The sequence below is a fragment of the Sparus aurata genome, chromosome 10 (assembly GCF_900880675.1).
Source record: "Sparus aurata chromosome 10, fSpaAur1.1, whole genome shotgun sequence".
In the NCBI taxonomy this organism is placed as follows: Eukaryota; Metazoa; Chordata; class Actinopteri; order Spariformes; family Sparidae; genus Sparus; species Sparus aurata.
This window is the reverse complement of record NC_044196.1, coordinates 9579136-9606808: the sequence shown is the minus strand read 5'-3', so window position 1 is coordinate 9606808 and position 27673 is coordinate 9579136. Positions and strand designations below refer to the sequence as shown.

Here is a 27673-nt window from a genome sequence, read left to right as displayed (position 1 = left end):
GTGGCCGGAGCTGAGGCATGAGTTTGGGCTGGGGCCCCAGAGCCTGACTTCAGGGAGCCAGGACGTGGACGGGCTCGTCGCTTTCTTGGTGGAGCCTTGTAGTCCAGCCGGGTTCCACAAAAAGGGGACATTTTAGCTGAGGCATGGGCTGGTAGCTTGGCTGTGGCTGAAGAAACCAAGGCCTTTCTGAGGTTAGCCAGCTCCGCTATAAAAGTGCGACACATTGGATTTCCTTCAACCAAGGCCTAATAAACAGTTCTTCATCAAAACTTGCTATGGCTTTTAGCTTCTTCTCTGTGTCAGCCTCGCCACTGACAACCTCCTACAGTCTGTCCCCTAGCCTACAAAGCTGTAGGCTGTAGTCTGCTGGGTCCATTTTAGGTCTGGTCATTCTGTCAGGCGGGGGGTTAAAGGGAAGACTATGGAAAGGGGAAGGTGCACCCAAATGCAGTTACACGAGAGGCAAGGCGTGGGGAACGAGGAACAGACAGGAGCAGGCACATGAACGGGAACATGGACGAGACAGAGGCTGACAATTACAATGACCAGACAAGGAGTGAAGGGAACACAGAGACTAAGTACACAGACACTGATGACAAGACGAGGAAAAGGTGAGGTGGACCAACAGGTGAGGTAACGAAGGGGAGGAGCACATGAGAACATGAAGGGAATAAAGCAATAGACAGAGGGAGCCAGAGGGAACATAGGAAAATACACAGGAGAACTTAAAGGACACATGAGGGCATGGAAAAACAAAAGACACAAGACAAGATACAAGGACATGGAAATTAGACACAAAACAAAATCATGACAACCGAACGCAAAACAAGGAACAGGAATCTACAGTCATGACATGACCAAACAAACTTTGAATCACTGTTCTGTCTTTTCTCCCCTCAGGCCTGTATAAACCTCGTTACACAGATCCAGTCTGTCAGTCGGAGGAGAACCACAACATCACAGCAGGTGTTTTATCACCTGGACAACAGTGTTGACGAGTCTCAACACGAGCAGTTCTCAGGACGGGTTCAGTGTGACAAAGACTCTCTCAGAACAAGACGGGTCACATTTCATGTGTCCAGAGTCAGGACTGAAGACTCGGGCCTGTACCTCACATCATGTGACAGGACTTCTGGGTCCTACTTCTGACTCACATGACTGACGTGTTTCAACTTCCTTTCTTCAGCCACTGCTGCTCTGAAGACAGAACTGCTTCTCTTGTTTCTATTGTTTTATGGCCATTGTTGTGCCAACTTAGACTTAAGATGTACTGCAATACCAAAGAGAATACTGTGATAAAGTTACTGTAGATGCAAAGAGTACAGACAGTCAATATAGTATGAGTTCTGCTGAAGTTAAGATGCTGTTAAAGTCTCAATCTTATTGTCTTGACTTGTGATTAATATGTGCTGTTATTTCATTTCCTTTTCTTTGCACAGCAGATGTGGTATGTGTTCAGCATGTCCTTTAAGATAAGTTGATTCTGAAAGCATTCGATGACAGAGGCCTCCTATGTAGGTCTCAAACTCTCTTGTTTATATTTTGTAATTTATGTGTGTTTTTATAAATGTATTATCAAGTCATAATGTCGTCAAAGTCGACAAAAAACAACAAAATGTTCTAATAAAATATGGTTACGTTGAATCTACAGGTACAGATGTTTTTATTAATATTTGTTTTTTTAGATATTCTGCTGAAAGACAAAACAAAAATGTAAATAGCTGAATTATAATTGCATTTTGATTCATAAAATAATGGTTAATGCAGTTTTTACTACTATAACATTTGCCAAATGAACAAGAAGGCTTAAATTGTCAAAGTGTAGTCGACAGCGTTTCACAAAGTTTATACAGTTCCTTCTAATGCAACAAGTCTCATAATTGAGCCTTTTATGAAGGGAGTGTGTTGACTGTCTTTTTCATTCTCCAAGGAAGTAAATGGAGAAATCAGTCTTAACAGTGTGTTCAAACAGCTGCTGGGAGGTAAGAAACACTTCAAATATGGAACTTTAAACATGAGACACAGACATTTTTACAAAGAAAGAAACATCTAAATGTATTGTATTTAATGCGGAATTTACAAGAAGCCAGCAAGGATTTAGAATTTGTTGTAGCTTTTTCATACAGTGTTAAAGTTTCTCCTGACGACACAACAACTCTTAAATCACTTGATTTGTGAAAGGAGGCTGGGATATCGACATTACAAGTGATTTAACTTGTCTATGACTTACACACACTAACTTTCGGGTTGACCTAAAACAATACGTCACTGCTTCATCGCTTGATGAGCCAATACATCACCATCATTGTCATTTTGTGTTTTTTCTTCTTTGAATGAAATGTTCCATTTCCCGGCTGCATTTGAATGCAGCATTAGCCCCCTAATGAGCTGTCCGTGGTGCTGAAACCCTGAAGCCCCTGAACGTCTCTCCTTTCTCCTCTGTCTCATTACATATTACCTCCCTCATTACATATTTGCATTAATAAATCTATAGCTATATGAGAGACGTTGTCTTGACTCTTAAAGTCTTTTAATATCAGACACCCAGAAGATGTAAAGAACTCAAAGAATTTATCAGCAACAAAGTTCATAGTAATACACTTTAACACTCACAGTTACAAACTGACTTTCAGGCCACATTAATGAATCGAATATTAAAAACAGACAATAGATGAATTTATGTGTTTTTATTGCTTCAGTCACAAATCACATAAGTAAAGGTCCTCACATCGAGCCACAACACGAGAACTCTAAAATGCCACATTTAACCTTCTGTTCGCGTATTTATTTGTCTTTGTTTGCACAGAGATGGTTCATGTGAGGAGCGTCCAGGGTCAAACTCACTTCTTTTGACAGCTAACAGGAGTGTTTGAGCAAAATAATATCTCAAAATAATGACCTGAACAAAAAACTGTACAAAAAGAAGATAAAATCGTAAAGATGGACCAGGTTCACTTCAAAATATAAGTAGAACGGTGCGCTCACTCTCAGTTTATCCAATTTAACTTTGTTTATGACTAATTATCTCTCTGAGCTGAATGTTGGACTTCCTCATAAACAGACTTCAGACAGTTCCATTGTAAGATGTCCAACAAACCAAAAGCTAGGCTGAATACAATGTGATAATTTTAGATTAATGAACTTTGTGGATCATTTGTAGCTATTAAATATTAGTTTTTCCACATCTTTTGTAGCCAATTTTAAAAATAGCACAGAATATTTTGTTACATGTTGTATGATATTCCTCAGAGACAGCTGCACTGACCCACTGCACAGCTCTGTGTGATTACTGAGACCGTTCCAGTGTTTCATCCTGGCTGAAGGAGATCAACTCTCACTGTCTTTAACCTGCTTTCCATCAATGATCTCTCACTTCATGGATGGTTTGTTTAGAGTTTAAAGTCAACCTCAATCTGTGTGACCCTGCTCCTACCTTGTCTTGGAGAAGTTTGACCAGCAGAGGGCACCCCAAGCCCGCTCAACCTGCCCCAAGCAGGGTGACATCACCAGACTCCCTTAAGAAATCATGTGATTTTAAGACGTGTCGCATTGGGAGGAACTAAACAAACTTTGTGTAAGTGCTTTCACACATTGTAAGTCATTGATGCTTTCTTGTAAATTCAGAATTAAATAAAAACATTCAGATGTTTATTTTCATGTCTGTGTGTGAAGAGTTTCTTACTTCCCAGCAGCTGTTTAACTCAAACAACTCAACAGCATTCAGATTATGTAGCAACAACACTGAAGATAAGAAACTTCCTGTGAGCAGCTACAACTTCCGTCAGTGTTCACATCAGAACTGAGTGATCAATACATCCTGCTGGAGTCCAGACAAGGATCAGAATAATAATGATAATAATAATAAAAAGAATTATAATGATGATAATATACAAGGGTTTTAAACCAATATGAAAACATATGGACTGAGGGAAATAAAAACAAGTGTACTGTACTCAAGATACGAAATGACATCAAGAGTAAGTCGTTATAACACATCCAGGAAACATAAAACCATTACATCTAATCCTGTCATAGACTCACTATTTAATTGTGTTCATTGTGTTGTTGTTGTTTTTGTTGTTGCTGTATGATAACACTGTGTGTATGCGTGCTTCATACTCTCTAAACTGAATTTAATATAAAATGAGGTCAGAACTTTTATTTGGTGTCAATTTTATGTAATAATATGTAACATTTCTACTTTAAAATGTCTAAAAATGACCTTTTTAATACACATTTCACATTTCACTTTTATTTTAAAACTACCTCTGGTGCCATTTTAGTAAACATCATAAAGAAATATAAATGAGATATAAAACAGTTCCACAGTATGAAGCATCATGTTGAGACACGAAGATAACTGACATGCGGGACAACATTTGTCTGAACGGGCTCGACTCTAATTCACATGAAGAGTGAGTAGTGACACAAAGAGGAAGAGACTTTTCAAACTAAAGTAACTCCAGTTATATTCCTTTTGTTCCCTCTAAATCTATGAGGAACACTGCTGACAGCTTATTGATGGAACAAGTTTATTGATGCAGAAAATGGTCAACCACCTTATAAAAATACAATAATATATATAAAAACATGAAATATAGAGAATATCAAGCATTTTTAAAATGACAGTATAAGCTTGTATGTTAGAAGGGTGTTTTTCACATAAAATACATTAAATGTTATAAATGTTTAACTCTTTTTAATCAGAAGCTACAAAAGAAGCTGATTTTAAAGTGGCACTATCACCTCGTACGAGTGTCCACACATAATATTCGTTCTGTGCAACAACAAACAACAACAAAGGTGTCCGAACATACCGGACGTTAACAACCAAACATTTCAATGATTATATGTGATGATCTAAACTCTTTATACCAAATACAACAGAAGATTAAAACCATGTGATACAGTTATTTTAAATGAGCTGCTGTTGGATTAACTTTACAAAATGCTGTGTGTTATTTGTTCAGCACAGCTGCAGACAGTGATCACAGAGAAGCTTTCAAAGTACAGATGGAGTTTTTCATGTTGTCGTCTGTTCCGTTGGTTTAGTTGATACAGATTTCTTTATTGAGCTGAAAGAAACAGAAAGTCAACAAAAAGATTCAGGACGACGTCACGATCAACATGTTTTATACCATGGTCTGGGGGAATACTCGATTCTGGGAGATTAATGACTGTTCCAGGTATTAGTCAAACCCTCAGGCGTTACCAGGGAAACTAAGTTATGGCTTGTGAAAAACTTTATATTTTGATTGTCAAACGCATGAAAATGTAAATGAATAGTCCGAATTTCTTTTCTTTGGCACGTTACCATGGTATAAGCGGGAAAATGCCCTCGAGGTGTCCATAAACAGGAGTTAATGGACTTCGCGGAGGCAACCGTCTGACGCGCCTCCGCGTCGTCCATTAACTTCTGTTTATGGACACCTCGTCGGGCATTATCCCTTACTTATCACATTTCACTGTCCTCTCTCTCTCTCTCTCCTCTCCCCTCTCTCCCCCACAATAAAAAACTCAAGTCTCCCTCTCAGTGTTTTTACGATCAATACAATAATATGTGAGATTATTGGATTCATCCTAAAGAATTGATCAGTGAATCACTGACAGTTAATAGTCTTATTCTAGTATTTCTAACAGCTCCATGGTGAATAAAAGGTATAAACTGTACCATGTTCAGCTTCTTGACAGTCTCTGATTGTGTCATAGAGACAAACATCACCTACAGAGAAATGAAAATCAAGATAAAGTGAGTTTAATCACTTAAACTGTAACAAGTAATGAATCATGTGAGACCTCAGATTCTTTGGATCACTGAAAATGTGTTTATAGGCTCAAAAAGACTGAGACAACCCAACAATTCTATTCTGCAAATAATAATATCAGCTTACAGTTTGAGTTAAAAGTTGATTATTTGCAGAATTCTGGTGTTTCTTAACCCACCTCCAGTCTTTCGTCTTGTTCACCAACTGAGAAGTGTTTTAGGAACGGCTGATCGTCCTCGAGATGACTACAAGACAGCTTTCCTTTGTCACACTTCTCCTGATTGGATTCTTGTGTGTGTGTTTATCAAATTCTGTATCTGTGATGAAGTTGCTTTTCTATCTTTCAGAGAGTGAAGTGTGATTTATTGATTTTCTGATGGTGTGGTCACTTTGGGTATGTCTCTGGATACAACTGATCCAGTTTCTGTCCAGTGTTTCACAGTTTGTATTGTTACATGCACTGCCCCTTTAGGAACCTTGAGTCTCACATTTTCTAGGCAATTTCTGATTATTTCCAGGTTCACCTGACAATATTAGAGATTTTCAATGGTCTCAGACTTTTGGACCCCACTGTATAAGTATATAAGATTAGATTTGTAATATTAGTTTAACTGCTTACCATGGAGAAGACCGGAGTATTGATCATTCTCGTAGTCCACACAATCTGCGTTGGCACTCTCAGACTGGACTGGTCTACAACACGTATCAGATACAGAACATTTCAACAGGAAAATAAAAATGCGTTGATGTTACGTTCAACATGAGATGAGAGAGTGTTGCACCTACCTGACGAAGCCTGAATCTGTGAAAGAGACACTTGTTAGATGTGTAACTCAGTCTAAAATATGTCATTTCAGACAAATAAATATGCTTAAGGATCATTAATATGTCTTTTAGAGTTAAATCAAATTGTCTTATTCTAGTATTTCTAACAGCTCCATGGTGTATAAAAGGTATAAACTGTACCATGTTCAGCTTCTTGACGCTCTCCGATTGTTTCATAGAGACAAACATCACCTACAGAAAAATACATTTTAAGCCAAGGTTACTTTACAAAATTAATTAAACAAACTTAGATTTTATTAGTTAACTTAAAATATAATATGTGACAAATAAAGTTTAGTTTAACTGCTTACCGTGCTGAAGAGCGGAGTGATGATCATTCTCATAGTACACACGATCTGCGTTGGTGCTCTCAGACTGGACTGGTCTACAACATGTGTCAGATACAGAACATTTAAACAGGAACATAAAAATGTGTTGATGTTACGTTCAACATGAGATGAGAGAGTGTTGCACCGACCTGACGAAGCATGAATCTGTGAAAGAGACACTTGTTGTTAGATGGTTGTTATACTGCTGTTCTCTCTCATGAGGTCAGAGTATGTGTGTGTATTTGAATAATTAAAGAACATGTAATAATAGAAGAAGAAGGTCTCACCCTTGGACGCTCTGTAGCAAAACAAAACGAGCAGATGAATAACAAGAACGATTCCACAAACCAGCCCAACAATCAACAGTACAGGAAATGAAGAGCTGTCAGGCCTGGACACTGCTGGAATAACTAGGAAAACAATATTCATCTGAATTTATTTCTCAGTCAAAAACAAACAGGTTACAAGAAAATGCAGCAATTGTTTTAATCCTACTCACCCTGAACTGACATCCAGCTCTGTGCTGACTCTCGTCCTGAGTGTTGACACTTGTAGAATCCTTCGTCTGACTTTGACACTGCAGAGATATTTAACTCCCATCTGCTGTCATTTTGAATGACTTTCTCATTGTGATAGAAAAACACAATGGAGTCAAATGTTCGATCTTCTTAATTTGCAGCTCAGACTAACAGAATGCTCCTTCAGTCACAGGACGGGCAGGGCTCAGCAGGATCATATCTCCATCTGTTAAACAGTCAAAGAATACCAGGTTTCAGTCAGAGATCAGCTGGTTGAGGAACTTGAGAATGAGCTGATGTAGAGAGATGAGAAAAGACATACTGGGTTTTTTTCTTTTACATTGTTGTCACTGATTTAACAGTGATCATAAAATCTGATGTTTCATCTTCATACACCTTGTGTGTCTAATGTTCAAGAACCCTTTCGGTTGGCTGAATCTGTAAACTCACAGCTAAATATCACAAAATCTTTCACACTGGACTTTAAATGGTGATCATGGACCTAAAAACTGAAGAAGACATCAGCCACAAATCTATATTCTATATTTATACATGGTTAAAATCACAGTGTGATTCAATACTCAACTATGTTTATTAAGTGAAAACCATTAATTACTGGAGAGATGATGAAGCAGAGCGTTGCGTAGAACTCTTAACATGTCAGTGTGCTGTCCTCCTCAACACACAACGGGATGTTTGAAGTAATAAGTCAAAGAAAAACATAATGTAATGAAATCATACCCTGTACAGTGATGTTGACTGCATTTGTGGACTCTCCTGATCCAGACTCACACCAGTACACTGCATCACTGGTCCTGTCAGTGTTTATGTTGCATGTTGATCCAGTCATTGTCCCCCAGGTGGTGCAGACTGACCAGTATCTGTCCTCAGTTGAAAACCTCCACACTCTCCACTCAGCAGAGTTTCCCTCACAGCTCAGTGAGACAGAGTCAGAGGTGAAGTGTTGAGCTCTGTCAGGACTCACTGTGAGAGATGCTGATGAGTGAATATCTGAAAAACAACATGTGATAAGAGGTCAAACAGAGAACAGACAAAGCAGAAGAGCTTAAGTATCCAGACTAGTTTTTGTAAATGAGAGCAGAGTCACCTACTTAGTAGTTCCAGTCAAATTGACTGTTCACCGCTGTAAATCAATGCGCTAGCTGGGTGACAAAACTGAATATTATATTTCCAACATTGAGTGCAGTCCGTCAGTCCTTCAGTATCTTATCCTCTGAACACCACAGGGTGGCGACAGTAACACACAAACTGCAGAAAGTACACTTCCCCTCTAAATTTACTGATACGCGAATAATCTCACATCCCGTTCGCTGTTCAGCTCTCTGCTTCAGGCTGCGGCCACAGTAACGTTACACATGGCCGATCATTTGTTCGTGAAAATCTTGATATTGATTTGGGGACAATGACATGACTGGATAGCTAGCTAGTCTTGTCGTTAAACATACTGTCAAATTATATGTACTGTTTGTCAACCGTACACAATGTTATTGCCTTTGAATCTTGCTAGCATAGCGTTACCTTTCTGGCTCATCGCTGAGCGTACTAGAATATCTCCCGTTGCCAAATCGTATATAAGGTCCGTCCAATTTACTGGGGGAGTGAACAACGTTTCCGTTGCATGAGAACCATACGGGAGGGTAATGATTGTTCCAGGTATTAGTCAAACCCTCAGGCGTTACCAGGGAAACTTAGTTATGGCTTGTGAAAAACTTTATATTTTGATTGTAAAATGCATGAAAATATAAATTAATTGTCTGGCGAGTGACCATGGTATAAGCGGGATAATGCCCTTCGAGGTGTCCATAAACAGGAATTAATGAATGACAATGAGGCCTTAGAACCGTCCGACATGCAGCAAAGGATGGTTGCCTCCGCAAAGTCCATTAATGACCATGCTGGAGGGGGACATACAATTGGTGTCGTTAGCATAGCAATGATGGGAGACGCTATGATGTTGAATTAACTGGCTGAGAGGAAGCATGTATATTGAGAATAACAGCGGCCCAAGAATGGACCCTTGAGGAACACCACAGTTGAAAGGAGCAGTAGTAGAGCAGCGAGTACCTACAACCACTGCGAGGGTTCTGTTCTTGAGATATGAATCAAGCAGGTTTAGTGCAGTACTCTTTATGCCTACCAATTTTTTAAGGTGATGAAGGAGAATACGGTGATCAACTGTGTCAAGGGCAGAGCTTAAATCTAAAAGCACAAGGACTGAGCAGTCACCTCTATCAGCTGTCAAAAGCAGGTCATTGGTCACTTTAATCAGGGCCATCTCTGTGCTGTGATGAGCTTAAAAACCAGACTGAAAACTGCTAAAAATGTTATTATTATTCAAGCTATCAATTGTGTAGACATGGTCTTCTCCAACACCTTGGATAACGATAATTTGGAGATGGTTCTGTAATTATCGAGCAGTAGAGGGTCTAGGTTAGGTTTTTTGAATATGGGATGAATGATTACGTGCTTAAAACCTTGAGGAAAAATGCTAGAAATCAGAGAACTGTTAATTATCAATAAGATCAAAGGACCAACAATGTGGAAAACCTTTTTTAAAAACTTAGTGGGGACAGTATCTAAAACACAGGTAGAGGATTTCATTTGGGAAATTAACTTAGTTAAAACTAGGATGTTATTCGTAAAAGCAACCAGATTAAAGCTGCTACACTGATATAACATTGGTTTCTTAAGAGTTAGAATCAAACTGACCTGCAGACCAGGCAAAGTTAGGGGTACTGTAAGAAGAGTAAAACACTGGATCTCCTCTTCCAGCTCTGCACATATATCCTGCTGTGTGTGTCTGTCCATGAACAATGTAGGAATCCTGTTCAGTCCCACTGCTGCTGCCAGGTAGCTGCTCATAGCTGTAGAAGAAGTTGTCTGACGGATGAGGAACCCTCTTATACCAGTAGAACCTCCATCCTGCAGATGGATCTTTAACACTGCAGTTCAGAGTTACTGAGGCTCCAGCACTCAGCCATGATGGAGACACAGTGAGGACAGGAAGGGGATCTGTTGGAAAATGATTTATTAAATGAAAACATGTATTGATAGTAGATCAAATACATTCTGCACAATCAGTACATACTGGAGATTTACTTTAAACATATATATGAACAAAAAAAGCCTTTTAATGAGCTGTATAATCTTCACTTTGAAAGAAATGTGATGTGACTTACCGTCTGATACTGTCAGTTTGATGGAATCACTCCAATCTGTTGAAGAATGCTGCGTATGTTTCTTTCTGCCCTTACACCTGTAGTATCCACTGTGGGATTCAGTCACAGATGTAATACTGTGTTCATTTTGATCTGAAGGTTTTTTTGAGCTGGTTGTTCTCCATTCATACTCCCACTCAGTGTCTCCTCCATCTTTGATCTCACATCTCAGAGTGATCCTCTCTCCAACGTATACTTCAGTCCAGTTTGGCTGCGGAATCACAACAGCCTTGACTGGAACTGTTCATGTTCAAGAATTCACAGGAAGGAAACACAAATGAAGAAAAGTTAAATACAGCGCAAGGCCCAACTGCTAGAGAGGTATACTTTCGATAAAAACTAAACTTAACTCTCCGTATCCCTCCGCTTCAGCACAACTACGTAGGGATACGGAGGTTCTACAGTTGAGAAAATGTAGTGCCAAAAGAAAGGCCGGTCTGATGGTGATGTGAAGCGGTGTGAATTTTCCCTATACAACGTACACTTGAACTGATATAGATTTTTTAAGGTGAGCCTTGTTTCAGATGGTTAATTTCGCTTTTTAGCTGGGCCGTGTTCACTGCAGTACAAAGCTGAGCGTCTGGGCTTTGACAGGCTTTTTTTATTTTGTTGTAACAAAGTAAATACTTTCATTTGGCTCTTCCTTATTCTGCAACACTGGCCTCCACCTTCCTTGTGTTAGCAGGTGAGTCTGTGATGCTGCACTGTGACAGCAGACCCTCGTGAACAGCAGCTGAACTGTGTGAGACGCAGCCTACGCTTGGTATCTCCATATCATCCACTGCATCTTACATATTCCTTACGTTGTCATGTAAAATGACGTGGACGCGTTGCTTGTCTATTTCACAACGTCCAGAATCTCCTTGGTTGCCTGTATTACATGCTCTGCTGTATGAGACCCACCAAACTAGTGCGCATACCGGCGTGTTTTAACTTGGAAGTGGAGTCAATGTAATGACTAGGTGGTAGGGCATACCAGAAATCCAAAAACTCCAGGTGATGAAAAAAACAATGATCCTCTACCACAGAGATGAGCTGGTTATCCAGAGTGATTAATTCAGTTATCTTCTCTGTAATATTTTTTGTATCACATTGTAATGCCTAATACTAATTATTACAGTCTTTAATTGATTATATATCTTACAAATTAATTATTATTATGTTATAAATCATTGCATTAAGTGGAGGTTTAGTATTCAGTGTTTTATCCAATTTATATTATTTCTGTTTTGTACTGATTTAATATCCTACACATGAATTATTACTGATATCGTTGCTGTCAGACAGAAACCTCCTATTTGCAAATTTGACTTATTTTTTCATAATTAATTCATAATTTTACTGACCACCCTTCACGTCTGTACACATTATTAACCAATGAATGTATTCAGAGAGCTTGTTTGCAGCCAGTCTCTTGTCTGATGATAGATGGGGCAGCACGAGTTCACAACCACACTTGCTGTTGTTATTCGAGATCTGTTGCATTTTTAATAAGTATGAATTTTAATAAATCACTTTTTGGTTGCACACTAATTGATGAATATGCCTAAAAATGCAAATCAGCAATTCAGTTTGTTTTGCTTGTAGGTTTGTAGGCTACTACAGAGTAGAGTTTAGATTCTCTACACCAGCCTGTTTTTTTTTAAAAAAAAAAAAAAAAACGTGATAACTCAAAATAATGACTGTATTTCCAGCTACAAAACGAGCATCTCTCTCCTCCCTTCATTGTTGTTTGTGTTTGTGTCTCTGCGTGGTGTAACATGTGAGTTGTCCTCGTGCTGAAAACGTGACTTGTCGCACACGTGACATCACTCACCGAGACATCAAGAAAGCAAAAATATTACAAAATTACAAAAATAATAGTAAGGCACATTGACTTGAATAAGTAACTTTAATCTGATTACTGGTTTGGAAATATTACCGCGCTAGATTACTCGTTACTGAAAAAAGTGGTCAGCTCATAATTACAGTTTATGTGTCTGGCGGTCGGGCTAGTACTCAACATGGACGGGCTCGGGTCGGGTCGGGCTTGATTTTTTGGTCCCATTTAAGCTCTACTAGGAGGTTTCCACCTGACAGCGAGGATACGCTCCAAACCAGTAGCGTAACATCATGGTGATAGGCCCCGGTGCGAATATTATTTTTCTGTCCCCCAGCCCCGCCCTAAACACAAGCGCACACACAGCCACTCCAGAGAACTGCTATTGCAGGGGTGGACTGGCCATCGGGAGTACCGGGCCGAACAATAATGGGCCTATGGACGGCAGTTTTTTATTTATTTTTATTTTATTTTAAATGGTGATTATGGACCTAAAAACTGAACAACAACTCTTAACATGTCAGTGTGCTCTCCTCCTCAACACATAAGTCAAAGAAAATCATACCCTGTACAGTGATGTTGACTGCGTTGGTGGACTCTCCTGATCCAGACACACACCAGTACACTGCATCACTGGTCCTGTCAGTGTTTATGTTGCATGTTGATCCAGTCATTGTCCCCCAGGTGGAGCAGTCTGACGAGTATTTGTCCTCAGTTGAAAACCTCCTCACTGTCCAGTCAGTAGAGTTTCCCTCACAGCTCAGTGAAACAGAGTCAGAGGTGAAGTGTTGAGCTCTGTTAGGACTCACTGTGAGAGATGCTGATGAGTGAATATCTGAAAAAAAAACAAGTGATAAGAGGTCAAACAGAGAACAGAGATCTTCAGATAGAAAATGTCTCCATTCAAATAGTCCTTAGCTTTGTTTTTATTTCAACAAAGTTCAGTATTTCGGTAAAATTATAATTTCTACTTTGACCTCTTGCTATAATTTTGAGTATATTTTAAAATGATAGACAACCAAGTGACTCCAGCTGCTGTAAGCAGAAGAAGAGTTTAAGTATCCAGACTAAAAGTACTTTTTGTAAATAACAGCAGAGATTTAGACAAGATATCATATCTGTCTTTTTGTGTGTTGTGTTAAAGAGTGAAGACAGCAGGAAACAAATACATTCCACCCAGTAAGGTGGAAAGCATGAAGTTTAGCTTTCTATTTTCAGAAAAAGGCAAGGCAAGTTCATTTGTATAGCACAATTCAGACAAAAGGCAATTCAAAGGGCTTTACAGGATCATAAAAGTAACATTAAAAGACATGAAAAAATAACATTTAAAAACAGGTACGATACATCAAGAAGGGAAGAGAAAGGGAAGTAGGCTAAAATAGAAAAGGTTAAAAGATACAAGACAAGAAAATAACAATCACAGTGCAGTCAAAAGCTTTAAAATAGCTTCAGTGAAAAGCAGTGGCGAACAGAAATGTCTACAGCTTCGATTTAAAAGAGCTGAGAGTTGGAGCAGAACTGCAAGTTTCGGGGAGTTTGTTCCTTATATGTGGTTCGTAATAACTGAACGCTGCTTCTCCATGTTTAGTTCTGACTCGAGGGATTGAATGCAGATCTGAACACAATGGCCCATTGGAAATCTGAAACGTTTAGGGAGAGTTGGACGAGTCCGGGAACAAATCTGTTGGTGTGTCCAGCGGTGTTGGAAGCTTTTGGAACTGTGTGGACCATAGGCTTGGAATTGCGTATGGATGGTATTGACGTGTCAATTCCACTCTCAAACGATGGCTGAAATGTCAACACCAATATTAAGGTTGAAGGGGAAAAAATGCACCTAATCCGGTACACAAAGGGTTAAATCCTTTCCCACTTCCGCACCACCAAAGTCACCTGAGGAAAATAGTTCCCCTCATAGGCTACCGCTAATGAATGCAAAACATTGTCGCCAACCATTTTCTCACTTGTAATAGTGATTGATTTGTTACTGTGTCAGGTGACAGAAGAAGCAACACAGCCGTCCCCTTTATCGGACATTGGTAGAGTGGCAGGGTCACAGCAGCAGGTGAACTTGAACTTGAATAATAACATGGTTAATTTAATTTTAAGTGTTAGCTAGATGTAATATTAAAGTAGGCCTAGTGCATACTACTGATCTTCTTCTAGATTTGAGTCATGCTGTGTCACTGCTCATAGCATCAATATTTTATTGATCAGGTGACAGAGGAACCCCAGCCAGGTTGTAGCTGATATAGGGAAGATTCAGGGCAACAGGTACATTTGACAAGATGCTATACTAAATGTTTTACTGCATATGTTTGACTGCTTATGTACAGTAGGTAATGCACTGTACAACGTTAATGTCAGGCTGGCATTATGTGTTATTTCATTAGGGTGCTGCAACATTCTTGCCTTGTTGTAGGCCTAGTTCAGGGAGAGGCCAGGTGGAGTTACAGGTGAGACCTCAACATTCAACAACAGTCCCTACCAATATCAAGATCAAACCTACACCCTATGTGTGAACGGTGTCTGGTCAGATTCAACTTGCAAAGTCTGAGAGTGTCAGTGGTTGGAGGATTGCACACCATCGGATACTTTGATTGGTTGTCCCGCTAGCTGTTCAATGACCATTCTGTCTGGAGGTGTGCTAGTAAATCAGCGCAGTGTGTGGGAGGGGCTGAAGTGACGATGATATACAAACCACTTTTTCCCTCCTGCAACATCTTTGTATAATAACAAGCACAAGTGTAGACAACGCAACCATCAGTTCAGCCATAATGATCTTTCAAGTAATGCTAAGTATTGTATTCCACAGTATTGTATTCCTTCAGGCCAAACAAATACTGAGCAATTACTGTGTGCACTTTGTTTTTCTCTGATGATCTATGGTCTGCACTCCATTCTGTCATTTCCTGTTTTAATGTTTTGGATTACTGGCATGAGCCTAGCACCACTCGATGTTAAGGAGACTTATTGCTAGTGTTGTGTCGGTCGCGAACGTGTCATTCGAACGAACAAATTTTTTGAGTGAACAAAGTGAACGGAATCACTTCATGAACTGATTTGTTCCTTTCTCAGTTTAGTTGAGCTCAGCCGCAAGCATGCCGGCCAGGAGTGGGAATGCCGCGACTCACAGAGAGAACTGTGAGGACGTGATTCACGTTTGCGCTGTGATTCATTCATGATTCGCGAACCTACTGCACACAGAGAACTGTCGCTGAGGACGTGATTCTCATTCAGGTACTGTGCTGAAAGTGGCACTGTGTCAGTCACTCACTCACTCAGGGCAGAGGAGTTGATTCACATTGAGTAACCTTGCTGCTAGAATTAGCACTGTGTTGCTAACATCCGTGTAGCATCATGTTAAGTGATTTTACTGTGCACAGAGGACACTTTCACCGTGTAAGAATTTTAGTGCATGTATACCACTCAAAGCAGTGCTGCATCTCCCGCGAATGATTGTGTACTATAGTCCATGAACGCACCGTCCCTCAGTAAGTGAATGTGAACCTCAGGGCTGATAAATGAACTGAATGACGGATCGTTTGACTGCTTATCAGTTCAGGGAGTTGGAGAGCACTGAACGATTTGGTTAACGGATCTTTTGAATGAATAATTTTAATGAACGGATTCTAGAGATTCAGTACAGTAAAAAGAACTGCCGTTCCTATCTCTACTTATTGCATCTTGCGCAAGCGCAGATGGTATCATCTTAGGCAGTTTCTCTCATTGTTTTCTTATACAATTTTTTACAGCCTTTTTCTTTCACTTTGTGGTCGGCACAAAAACTGTTTTGGTCCTTGGTCAGGCAAAGATGCACCTTACACCTTCACAGTAGGCATGTGAGAGGTGATTGCTGGTGCAGTGCTTGTAAAATAGTGTGTGGTTGTATTGTGGTAGGATTTATGTAGATTACATTACAAAAATGTGACATGTGATATATACCTGCAGTATCAAATTTGGTACACACAGTTTTTAACACAGTTTAACTGTAATATAAAGAATAAATCATTGAGTAATTATGCATTGATTCAATACAGAACATAGTCACTTGAAAAAGTGAGTAACAATATAAATGTTATTCTTACTGTAACTTCTTGAAAATTAGTAAAGATTTTCCTGCCAAAAGTGTGAGAATGATTTAATGACAGCGGCCATTTTGAAAAAGCCCTTCCACTGCCTGCATTGGAATGATTATCCACTAGTGGGCAGAATACATGTATCAGGTGATATACAACAGGTTTTTAAGGACAGTATTGATTATGTTGATAAGATAGAGGTCTCAGAAACTTAGGTATCAAATATGATACAAATGGTCATATAGGGCTAAGATATAGTTAGAAAATATGTAAACTTGTTTTCAGTTACCTATGTTATCCTTATCTATTAATTTATTTACTTATTTTTATTTAACCTTTATTTAAACAGGAAAAACTCATTGAGATTAAAAATCTCTTTTACAAGAGTGTCCTGGCCAAGACAGGTAGCAGCATAATCATACATACACACAAACACAAGTTGGACACGAACTTAAAGACACTTAGCAGCCAAAACAGCAGCATTTGAAGGTCAGCTACAGTAATAAAAGCCTCAGGCAAAACATCTACACCCAGACGTTTCTGCCTCCAGGTAATCCAATTTCCCCTTGAAAATGTTAAATGAGACCAACTCATTTTGTTTCAGTGTTTCCTGTAACATCTTCCAGTTACAGTTCCTTGGAAAGAAAGCATTTAGGTTTGCTGCACCCTCTGGAGCAGCAAACCTAAATGCTTTCTTTCCAAGTTCAGTTCTGACTTTTGGGACCGACAGCAAGAATAAATCCTGAGACCGAAGATTGTACGTCCCAACATTACTTCAGTTAATCTAGGACAAAAGATAAGAAGGAAGAAAACCTAAGATTGCCTTGTAAATGAGAATATGCAGGTTTCTCAGTCTGCGTATTTATAAGGAGGACCATCCAACCCGCTCATACAGTGTACAGCGATGAGTAAACGCTTTAAAACCAGTGATGAACCTCAGAGCTCCATGATACACAGTGTCAAGAGCATTTAAGCTTTGAGACGAGGCTTGCATATATACAACATCACCGTAATCCAGAACAGACATTGTGGAGCGGGCCCATTCTTGGGTGGGTGCTGAACTATAAAGTACAGTATCATCAGCATAAAAGCGAGATTTCACATTTGACACATTTAGATCAATGTCATTGATGTACAAAATGAATAGGAGTGGCCCCAGGGCTGACCCCTTGGGTACACCTTTACTAACAATGAGAAAGCTGGAGTTGCAGCCCTCTGTCTGCACACACTGTGTCCTCTCTGTAAGATAACTGAGAAACCAACTAACAGTTTTTTGAGACAGTCCAGCTTTAGATAGTCTGTGTTTAAGCACACAGTGGTCAACTGTGTCAAACGCCTTAGAAAAATCAATGAAGAGGGCTGCACAGTGCTCCTTGTTATTGATAGATTCAATAAAATCATTTAAAACTTTAAGAGCTGCTGTTGTTGTGCTATGCATTTTCGAAAACCAGATTGAAAGTCAGATGAAACATCATAACTATTTAAAAAATCCTTAAGTTGATCGCCAACAAAGGATTCCAAACTTTTGCCAGTACAGACAGATTTGAGATGGGCCTGTAGTTATTTAAAATAGTGGGGTCACCTCCTTTAAGCAGGGAAACAACAAAGGCTGACTTCCAGATATGAGGAATTGCATTTGTGCTCAAGCAAAGATTAAAAATGTGTGTTAAAGGAGCGGCAATAAAATTTGCTGCTAACTTTAAAAAGTAAGGGTTCAGTTTATCAGGGCCTGCAGCTTTAGTTGTGACCAAAAGATTGAGGGCTTTATGTAACTCAGAGACTGTAACAGAAATGAAAGTAAAGGTCTGATTTGATGGATCCAACAGACTCTTCTGTAGAAGAACAGTCATGTTGAGGACAGGAGGACTCAAACAAAAACCCAGAGATGATTAAATGTTCATTAAAACAATTGAGCATTTGGGCCTTGTCTATAAATTTTTCCTTAATTTTTCACAATGCATAGGGGAAGCTCCAACCCTTTTTCATTGTTTTCTAACAGTTTCTACTGTTAAAACCCTCATAAAAGAAATCCCAAGCATGATCAACATCTGTAATTACATTAATTTTCTCCCTGTCAAAGTTAAATAAATCGTGAAAGAATCCTTGATCTGAGAAGTGTTTCACATCACTTTTGACTAAACTACGTGGTTTAGTTTTTGGTATTTTGACATTTCTAACTGTTGCAACAACACAGTGGTCACTGATGTCATTTGCAAAAATGGAAGCAGTGGAATACTTGTGGGGAACATTTGTTAAAATAACATCTATTAAGGAAGATTTTTTTGGATTTGTTATGTGACTATCAACAATCTGGAATAAGTTAAGTGAATCACAGTAAGCCCTGAAATCATCAGAAACTGGTTGCAACCAGTTCAAATTTAAATCTCCCAGAGCTGCAAATTCCTTGGAGTTCAAATCTTAAAGGAGTTGCATTAAAGAGGGCAGAGCCCCACTGTCAGCTGAAGGTGTTCTATAACAACCAACAACAGTTATAGGAATAGATTTTGAGGTTTCAAGCTCCAAGGCTAAAAACTCAAGTTGTTTAACTACAGATTTTAAGAGCAGAACATTAACTTGAAACTTATTTTTGATGTAGATTGCTACACCCCCACCTCTTTTAGGGCGGTCAGTCCTAAATACGTTATACCCCCTAATCATGATATCTTTATCTGAAATAGATTTGCTTAGCCATGTTTCCGATAAGACAATAACATCAGCATCAGTAGAGTGTGCCCAGATATTCATCATGTCCATTTTATAAACGAAATTGTTATTATTAAGGAAAATGTCTAGATCTGGAGCCATCCTAGTTTAAAATGTATAAAGGTATTATAAATAAATAACGCTTATTTTATTTCAATTTGACAAATGTAATGCGCCTCCCATGGACAGGTGGCTATTCTAATTTCTTTGAATTTAGTTTTGAAATGGGTTAGGGGACAGAGCGTTAAAAGTTTTCCGATCACATGCTCACAAACACAAACCATGGACCTTGCATACTAAGTCACTTGTTTCATTTGGTTTTTTAAGTTGAAAAGTCAACTGGACATTTATGTTAAATAAACATCAGACTTGGATGAGCATTGTCTGCGCGTGTGCTTGTTACAACGTATGTCGGTACCTCTGCACATTAACCTCTGGTGGCTAAATAGAGAGACACAAACGATTAGCCACTTCAGTGCTTTATAATCCAATAGCAGGATTTTAAAATTGATTCTTTGACAGACTTGAAGCCAGTGTAAAGATTTAAGAACCGGAGTGATGTGTTCTACTTTTTTTGGTTCTTGTAAGGACTCGAGCAGCCGCGTTCTGAATCAGCTGCAGCTGTCTGAAGGAGTTTTTAAGAGAGTCCTGTGAAGACACCATTACGGTAGTCGAGTCTGCTCAAGATAAATGCGTGTGCAAGTTTTTCCAAATCCTGTTGAGACCTAAGTCCTCTTATCCTGGATATATTCTTAAGGTGATAGTAGGCTGACTTTGTAATTGTCTTAGTGTGGCTGCTGAAATTCAGGTCTGAGTCCATGATTACATGATTGTAAATGTTGAATAGTAGAGGTCTCAGAATGGGGCCCTGGAGTACTCTGCTTGTGCTTAGATAGGATTTAAACCAATTTAGTGTTGTACCAGAGAATCATCCAGTTTTCCAGTCAGCCCAGTAGTATATCATTAAAAAGACGAACAGAGCTGATAGAACATCTGTTTCTTAAGAGATAGAAATCACACTGACCTGCAGACCAGACAAACTTAGGTTTACTGTAATAAGAGTAAAACTCTGGATCTCCTCTTCCAACTCTGCACCTATATTCTGCTGTGTGTGTCTGTCCATGAACAATGTAGGAATCCTGTTCAGTCTCACTGCTGCTGCCAGGTAGCTGCTCAACTCTGTAGGTGTTGTCTGATGGTTTGGGAACCCTCTTATACCAGTAGAACTTCCATCCTGCAGATGGATCTTTAACTCTGCAGTTCAGAGTTACTGAGGCTCCAGCACTCAGCCATGATGGAGACACAGTGAGGACAGGCCGGGGATCTGTTGGAAAATGATTTTTTAAATAAAAACATGTATTGATAGTGGATCAGATACATTCTGCACAATCAGTACATACTGAACATTTACTTTAAATATATATATGAACAAAATCAGGCTTTTAATGAGCTGTATAATCTTCACTTTGAAAGAAATGTGATGTGACTTACCGTCTGATACTGTCAGTTTGATGGAATCACTCCAATCTGTTGAAGAATGCTGCGTATGTTTCTTTCTGCCCTTACACCTGTAGTCTCCACTGTGGGATTCAGTCACAGATGAAATACTGTGTTCATTCTGATCTGAAGGTTTTTTTGAGCTGGTTGTTCTCCATTCATACTCCCACTCAGTGTCTCCTCCATCTTTGATCTCACATCTGAGAGTGATCGTCTCTCCTCTGTATACTTCAGTCCAGTTTGGCTGCAGAGTCAAAACAGCCTTGTTTGGAACTGTTCATGTTCAAGAATTCACAGAAAGGAAACAAAAATGTTTAAAAGCCCAGAGGGACAAGTGAGAATGATTTTCTTCTGGTGGTACATTTTATAAGACTGCTAAAATGTTCATGATGGAAATTCAGTGTCTCTTTCTGTAATACTCATTTTGTCCACCAGAGGCAGAAGTGCACCACTACTCATGTCCCGAATCACACATCATACATACACAGTGCAAAACAAGATTAAATCAATATGGCTTATAAATAAGTTATACTGTTGCTGCTGAACTCTGTGACAGGAACAATAACTTTACAGAGCTGCTGGATACAGTTAAGAGTGATTTTATTACTCCTACATAGAGAATATAGAGAGATAAAGTTAAAGACGTACAGAAATTATGCCAACGAGCAGTGAAACTGTTCTGGAGATTTGTAGTTTATGGTTATTTTCATTATATCAGAGTTTGGTTAATGATTTGTCATCATCTGTTTGTGAAGCATTTGACAACTTGTGACTGTTGCAGCTCCCAGGGGTCATAACGAGAAACACAGCATGTGGCAGCAAACACACCGAGTCACCTCCTACAATGACTGAGTGAGTGACAGACTGTTGTAAGTGACTGTATCACACAGCTATACACAGTGTTGGACCATAATGAAGACTGAAAACTAAAAGCTAAAGTATCTTCACAGTCACTAAACTTATTCCAGTGTGAGGTCAGTGGCATCATGCAGAGCTACACTTTCCAAGTAGCTTCCCTGAACAACTGAGCACTAATCCAAATGACACATAAATGGAAAAACACAGCTGCTCAAACAAGTGATCAAGAGTGATACAGCAGGTGACATACAGGACAAACATAATCAGTAAATATAGAAAAGATAACTAGTCACCTTCAGCATGTCCGTACAGGAGTGTATTCAGCACTAAAATAAAGATGAAAACTTCATTAGACCAGAATCAAATACAAAATCCAGCTGGAGTTTCATCAGTGACAACTATTGTTTATCAATCAACAGTATCATACAGTTCTGTGATGATACAGAGCTACAGAGGTGGGAGACACATTTAAAAACCTCTTCAATATAAAAAGGCCTGGTAAATAAGCAATACATGTAATTCCACAGCTATATACATAATACCTGTGATCATATACTGTACATGCATTGTCCAGGTACGTGTGCTCAAACTAATGCGCAAGTAACCAGTTGAGTAATAAACTTAACATAATCCTCCAATCTGAACCAAGACAAACAGCAACAGAGTTCATGTCTACACAACTACTACACTGATATAAATACTGACAATCACATAGAAAGTCACAGATGTACTCACAGAATAACCCGAGCACACCGAGCAGAGCGTGACCCATCTTCACATCCAGCACCGACACTGTCACTCTGCTTCTGATCCAACTTCCTACTTTGTATTGATTAATATGCAGCAGAGAGAAAAGAGAAGTTACATTTCTTAGAAATGTGAGAGCAGAGTTTTACATCATCTTCTTCTTCAGAATGTCTGTCTGACTCTGTTCTTGCTTCACATTCACAAGAAGCTCAAACCACTGGAGGTGTTGACCACAGCACACTTTGACATGTTTCTCGTCTTTATCTCACATCCAACAAAAATTAATATACTAAAATACTACAATGACTCCAGATATCAAATAGGATCATCATGAGGGGAAATAAATTAATTGATAAACTCTCAATATTGCTGTCTGTACACCGACCGTCGTTGACTGTCATTCATCCGCCGACGTCCCTCCCACAACTTCCCGTTCCTCAACAACCAAACTTGCTGCTTGGACACTTTCGTGACAAAAGCCCGTTTTTACCATTTCTTCCTGCACCAGACACGAAGCAAACGTGACTGCAATGTTCGCGATGTGGCGAACATTATTTACCCTAAGTCCGGTTTTGGACGTGTCGGTGCATCCGGTCCGTCGACTCGGGAGGTGGGCCGTGTGGGTGGGCTAGCGGCTAGCAGCTAGCTACACACGAACATCCACAGATTCCGATTCCACTTTGTTGTCCGCGCATCTCCGGATCTCCTCAGACCCGAACCGACTCGGTCCGGACTCGTTTAGTCTCATTAATCCACAACAGTCAGTTTAGATGTACAGAACAGAACGGGACCGTACCGACGGCAAAATCCTGGTCCAGCTCGTGCCGCTGCAGGTATAAATCCACTTTTTTGTTGAGGTATGTTGTGGGCTTGAGATCTGCAGTGATTGGCTCTGGTGCACATGTGGCTGCGGTGGCTCCGGTGGACAATGCTCGTGGAATTGGTAAAGCATTTATGAAATAATTTATTCACGGTATCATTGCAGTCCAAACAAATCCGACATCGCACACCCTTGAACCATGCAGCAGCCATGTTGAAACTCTCTGGTCAGTCTGATCCTGATCCGCAGAGATATTTGAGGAACACATACATACACACACACACACACACACACACACACACACACAGACACACACAGACAGACAGAGATTCCTTGTTTTTATAGAGAGATAATAATATGTATAATTTTAATTCTTTATTTCCTGTTAACTATCAGCAGTAAAAGCAGCACTTGCAGTTTACTCTACTTACAAACACTTTATAATGAGAAGTACTCTAACAAGGCAAACACCTGTGTAGTAATGTGTTTTATATTTTGGTTAGGGATGCACGAAATGGATTGTTTATGCTGATCAAATATAATTTCACAATTTTATGTTTTAGAGAGAAATGAACAATGGCAGCCGCTTGAGCGTGAAAACAGCGCTCTTCTTCTTCTCCTCGTCCTTCTTCTACTTCTTCTTCTCTGTTAATTGGCAGATCACAAAACGTTTCCAATTATTGCCTATATTTTCACAGATACGATTAATAGCTGATACATTTCACACTATCAGGCCAATAATTCATCATGCATCCCTTTTGGTTTGTTAAATACCTCATGCACAGAAGAGTGAACTGGATTTGTCATCCTGGTGCTATTGTTATACCTCAGTCAGTCTACTCAGTAGAAATGAGACCACAACAGTTGGTCTGTGTTTTCGTTTAAGCCATCCTTTTTCTTTTCATGTTAATTATTAAAAGATTATTTGCAGTCACATGATTCTGATGGCGTGAATTTCAGGTGTGAAGCGGAAGTGAAAAGTAGAATGGAAAGAAAAAAGCTACAGTCCTTATGTGTTGTTGTTCATTTACAACAAATAGCTTTAACATTACAACGTTCGGAAACCGTTAGCTCCTGAATATTTGAGACATTGAAGACAATGGATGGTAAAAATCCAGAGAGACATCATAATAATAATAATAATAATACATTTTATTTGTTTTATGGCGCCTTTCAAGTCACCCAAGGTCACCTTACATAGGATAAAAGCATAACATCACAGAATATTAAAAACAAACATTGACATAAAAAGAAAAGGAAAAGAAAAGAAAAGTGTAGTGCACATTGACCAGTCAGAGTGAGTATGCCATTTTGAACAGGTGGGTTGTGAGTTTGGATTTGAATGTTGCGATGGAGACTGACTGTCTTATGTGTGGGGGGAGAGAGTTCCATAGTCTGGGTGCCGAGCAGCTGAAGGCTCGGGCGCCCATGGTACTGAGGCGTGGTGTGGGGATGGTTAGCAGTCCAGCAGAGGTTGAGCGGAGGGTGCAGGAGGGGTTGTATTCGTGGAGGAGGTTGCAGAGGTAGGTGGGGGCTAGATGGTGGAGAGCTTTGTATGTGAGGAGGAGGTTTTGTAGTAGATGCGGTATTGTACAGGGAGCCAGTGAAGTTGGATGAGAATAGGGGTGATGTGGTCAGATGATTTGGTGCGGGTAATAATCTGGGCGGCTGAGTTCTGGATGATTTGCAGTCTGTTGATGAGTTTGGTGGGGAGTCCAGTGAGGAGAGCATGGCAGTAATCGATGCGGGAAGTGACAAATGAATGAGCCAGGATTTCGGTGCTGGACTGGGACAGTGATGGGCGGAGTCTGGAGATATTTCGGAGGTGGAAGAAGGCAGTCCGGGTGATGTTTTTGATGGGAGGTGCAAATGAGAGGATGCTGTCCAGAATGATGCCGAGGCTCTTGACTTGTGGGGAGAAGGGTACAGGGAATCCGTCGATGATGATGTGTGGGGTTGGGGTGTGTTGTGATTTAGTGAGGGTGGATTTGGAGCCGATGAGCAGGGCCTCAGTAGACGTAGATGTAGACCTGTGTGTCGTCGGCATAGCAGTGAAAATGGATCCCATGATGACGAAGGATTGTGCCCAGGGGGAGGAAGTAGATGATGAAGAGAACTGGACCCAAGACTGACCCCTGGGGGACACCCAGTGAAACACCCAAACACGTCAGGCAGTATTTCAATATAAAACAGTGTATTTGATCAACATCAGCTTCCATTAGACAACAGCTAATGTGAGCAATTCAACTGCCAACATAATCTGTCTTCTAATGGAAGCTAATGTTTATCAAATACACATTTTTACCCATGAAATATGGCCCGATGTCCCACTAGATCTTCAGTCTCCATCACCTCATCAGTTGCTGGTCAATTGCAAAGTGGTGAAATGGAAACTTTTTGGCAGATTGTCACGTTTATACAAGTTGCAAACTAGAAACGAGCAACATTACATTATTCCAGCATTCAAGCCTTGCACCCTGAACCTGATGTCAGGGTAAAATGTGTGAATATGGTCTAAGTAATTATTTTAAGAGGAACCTTGTGTATCACTACATGTATTACTATGAATCATAAATCACTTCCTGCCTTCCATCTGCAGTTTGCGCCATTAGCTACGGAATGACGTGACATCCTATGCAAACAAAGTATTTGGCCTTGCTACCTCACCAAGTTATTAACGTAAAGGTTTTACCTCTTCTCATGCTGCTATGTGTAATCTGTTTATAAGGAATACTTTAGACATTTGGACTTGGATAGAGAAGAGTAAAACAGATGTGCAACACAGCTACAAAGATACAGTAACTACTTCTATGTTTGGCTTTCTGGCCGTCTGTTTCATCAAAAGTCAGCAGCACTGTCGAGACAGTATTTCTGCCGATCAAAGGTGAACCATGGTGTGTCAGAAGCTGCCAAAGCTGAACCCATTTTGAATATTTTTAAATGATTTGCTTGGAAATGTGTCAGAGTGATTTCACTGTAATTATCTCATTTGTTTTGTAAAGAATTCTGATGTGACCAGGCCTCCAGTACCTCAGTCGAACACGGTTTCTGTCATTTCAGTGAGAGGCATTTCCTCCCTTACTTCTCACCAGACATGTGACTCAAGTCATTTGCTGCCCTTTAATCTAAAATCTATGAACAAGTTGAGACTGTTGACAGAGACCTATTAACTGATGTTAAACTATCCTCATGAATCTCTGCCTCAACACCAAGTTCAAATCATGGATGTATTATGAATGAATTTTTAATCTCAGTGTTACACTAATATTCTTCCGTGCTACCTCCCTGAGTAATGATGCTTCGGTGATTGAAGGTGAATGAATGATCTTTGATTCTTTTATCCTCCACTGTACTTTTGTTTCTCATTTGCTCTTTTGTAAGATGATGTTTCACATATTGTATGTAGAATGTGATCTTTGGTTTCTAGTTGTTTCTTTGTATCTTTCTATCAATCTTGTTATAATGTCATACATAGTAACTTCTGCATATGAAATACTTGAATCAGCTGTACAACTGACTGATTAATCTGACTTCAATAAACAGATTACTGACACAGATGAACTCGTGAGTCATTTGTGGACGACGCCGTGTTGAATGGACAGGAAACAATGATCTGCAATACAGGTGTGTTCTCTGTCAGGGGAAGGTTTACCTGAGCTGACGGTGGAGACAGTCCTGACCGTTGGGTTTGGAACATGTCTAAGTCGCTGCGCTGAGAGTTTGTAAGGTGTAACCATCAACAAGAGAGAAATGATTTCAAGTACTGACCATACAAACATTCTCACCTGCCGGTCTCAGTAATTTCCTTTTGTTGACTCCTTTCTGTTCGCACCTCCCCATCCTCATCCACAAGTCTTCATCTTATCTTATTACACCAATGAGGAAACAGCCAGCTTGGAACTGTTCCACAAATGTTATTAGTGGAGACTTTGCACCCACACTGGTCCGACTACCTGAGTTGTTGTTGTGTAAAGTTTCCAGCACAGGTTCAGAGTGAAACCACAGTTGTTTATTTAAGGCAGTTAAGGCAGTGCATTGTAACAATGTTCATCAGCAGACAAAAATTAAGATGAAATACATGATGACATCACTTCCTGTGTGTCTGTAACATCATACAACACATGAGAACAAGCAGACATCCTGCAGGAGTCCAGTACAGGAGAGATGAGATATGAATCATGATATCATATTATATGGAATTAGATTTGTGCCAAAAGAAACAAACAAAACTTCTTAAATGTCAAACAAAAACAGGAATTTGAGAGAACATAAAACTCATTTCAAAAATGAAACTTAGAACTGCAATCAAATAATTTGTCAAATAGTGTAAAATATTGGTCTTTTACTCTTCTAATAATGCATTATTTTGTTTACGGTTCCCTCTGCTGGTTTCTCTCCGCTCAGACTTTTGCGCTGACTCTCAGCTTTGCGCTCTCTCTGCAGCTCTTCCTCGTTTGCGCTCCCTGACTTTTTGTTT

General features: G+C 39.7%; 1 protein-coding gene and 2 long non-coding RNA genes across 5 annotated transcripts in view; 1 reads left to right on the top strand and 2 right to left on the bottom strand.

The window, feature by feature from the left end:
* LOC115588980 (uncharacterized) overlaps positions 1-27673 on the top strand; it is a 654211-nt gene that overhangs the window by 492670 nt on the left and 133868 nt on the right. The window lies entirely within an intron of this gene.
* Positions 6936-7447, bottom strand: LOC115588993 (uncharacterized). Of its 3 annotated transcripts, none has more exons than XR_003985437.1 (4): positions 7419-7447; positions 7207-7317; positions 7069-7084; positions 6936-6975 (listed from the first exon to the last, which is right to left on the bottom strand). It is a non-coding gene; the product is annotated as an uncharacterized LOC115588993 (long non-coding RNA). The 3 variants fall into 3 exon arrangements; XR_003985436.1 differs by having other exon boundaries at positions 7207-7320; positions 7419-7445; XR_003985438.1 differs by having other exon boundaries at positions 7207-7329; positions 7419-7438.
* On the bottom strand, positions 20579-22447 carry LOC115589018 (uncharacterized). Its single transcript, XR_003985466.1, has 3 exons — positions 22365-22447; positions 21923-21955; positions 20579-20598 (listed from the first exon to the last, which is right to left on the bottom strand). It is a non-coding gene; the product is annotated as an uncharacterized LOC115589018 (long non-coding RNA).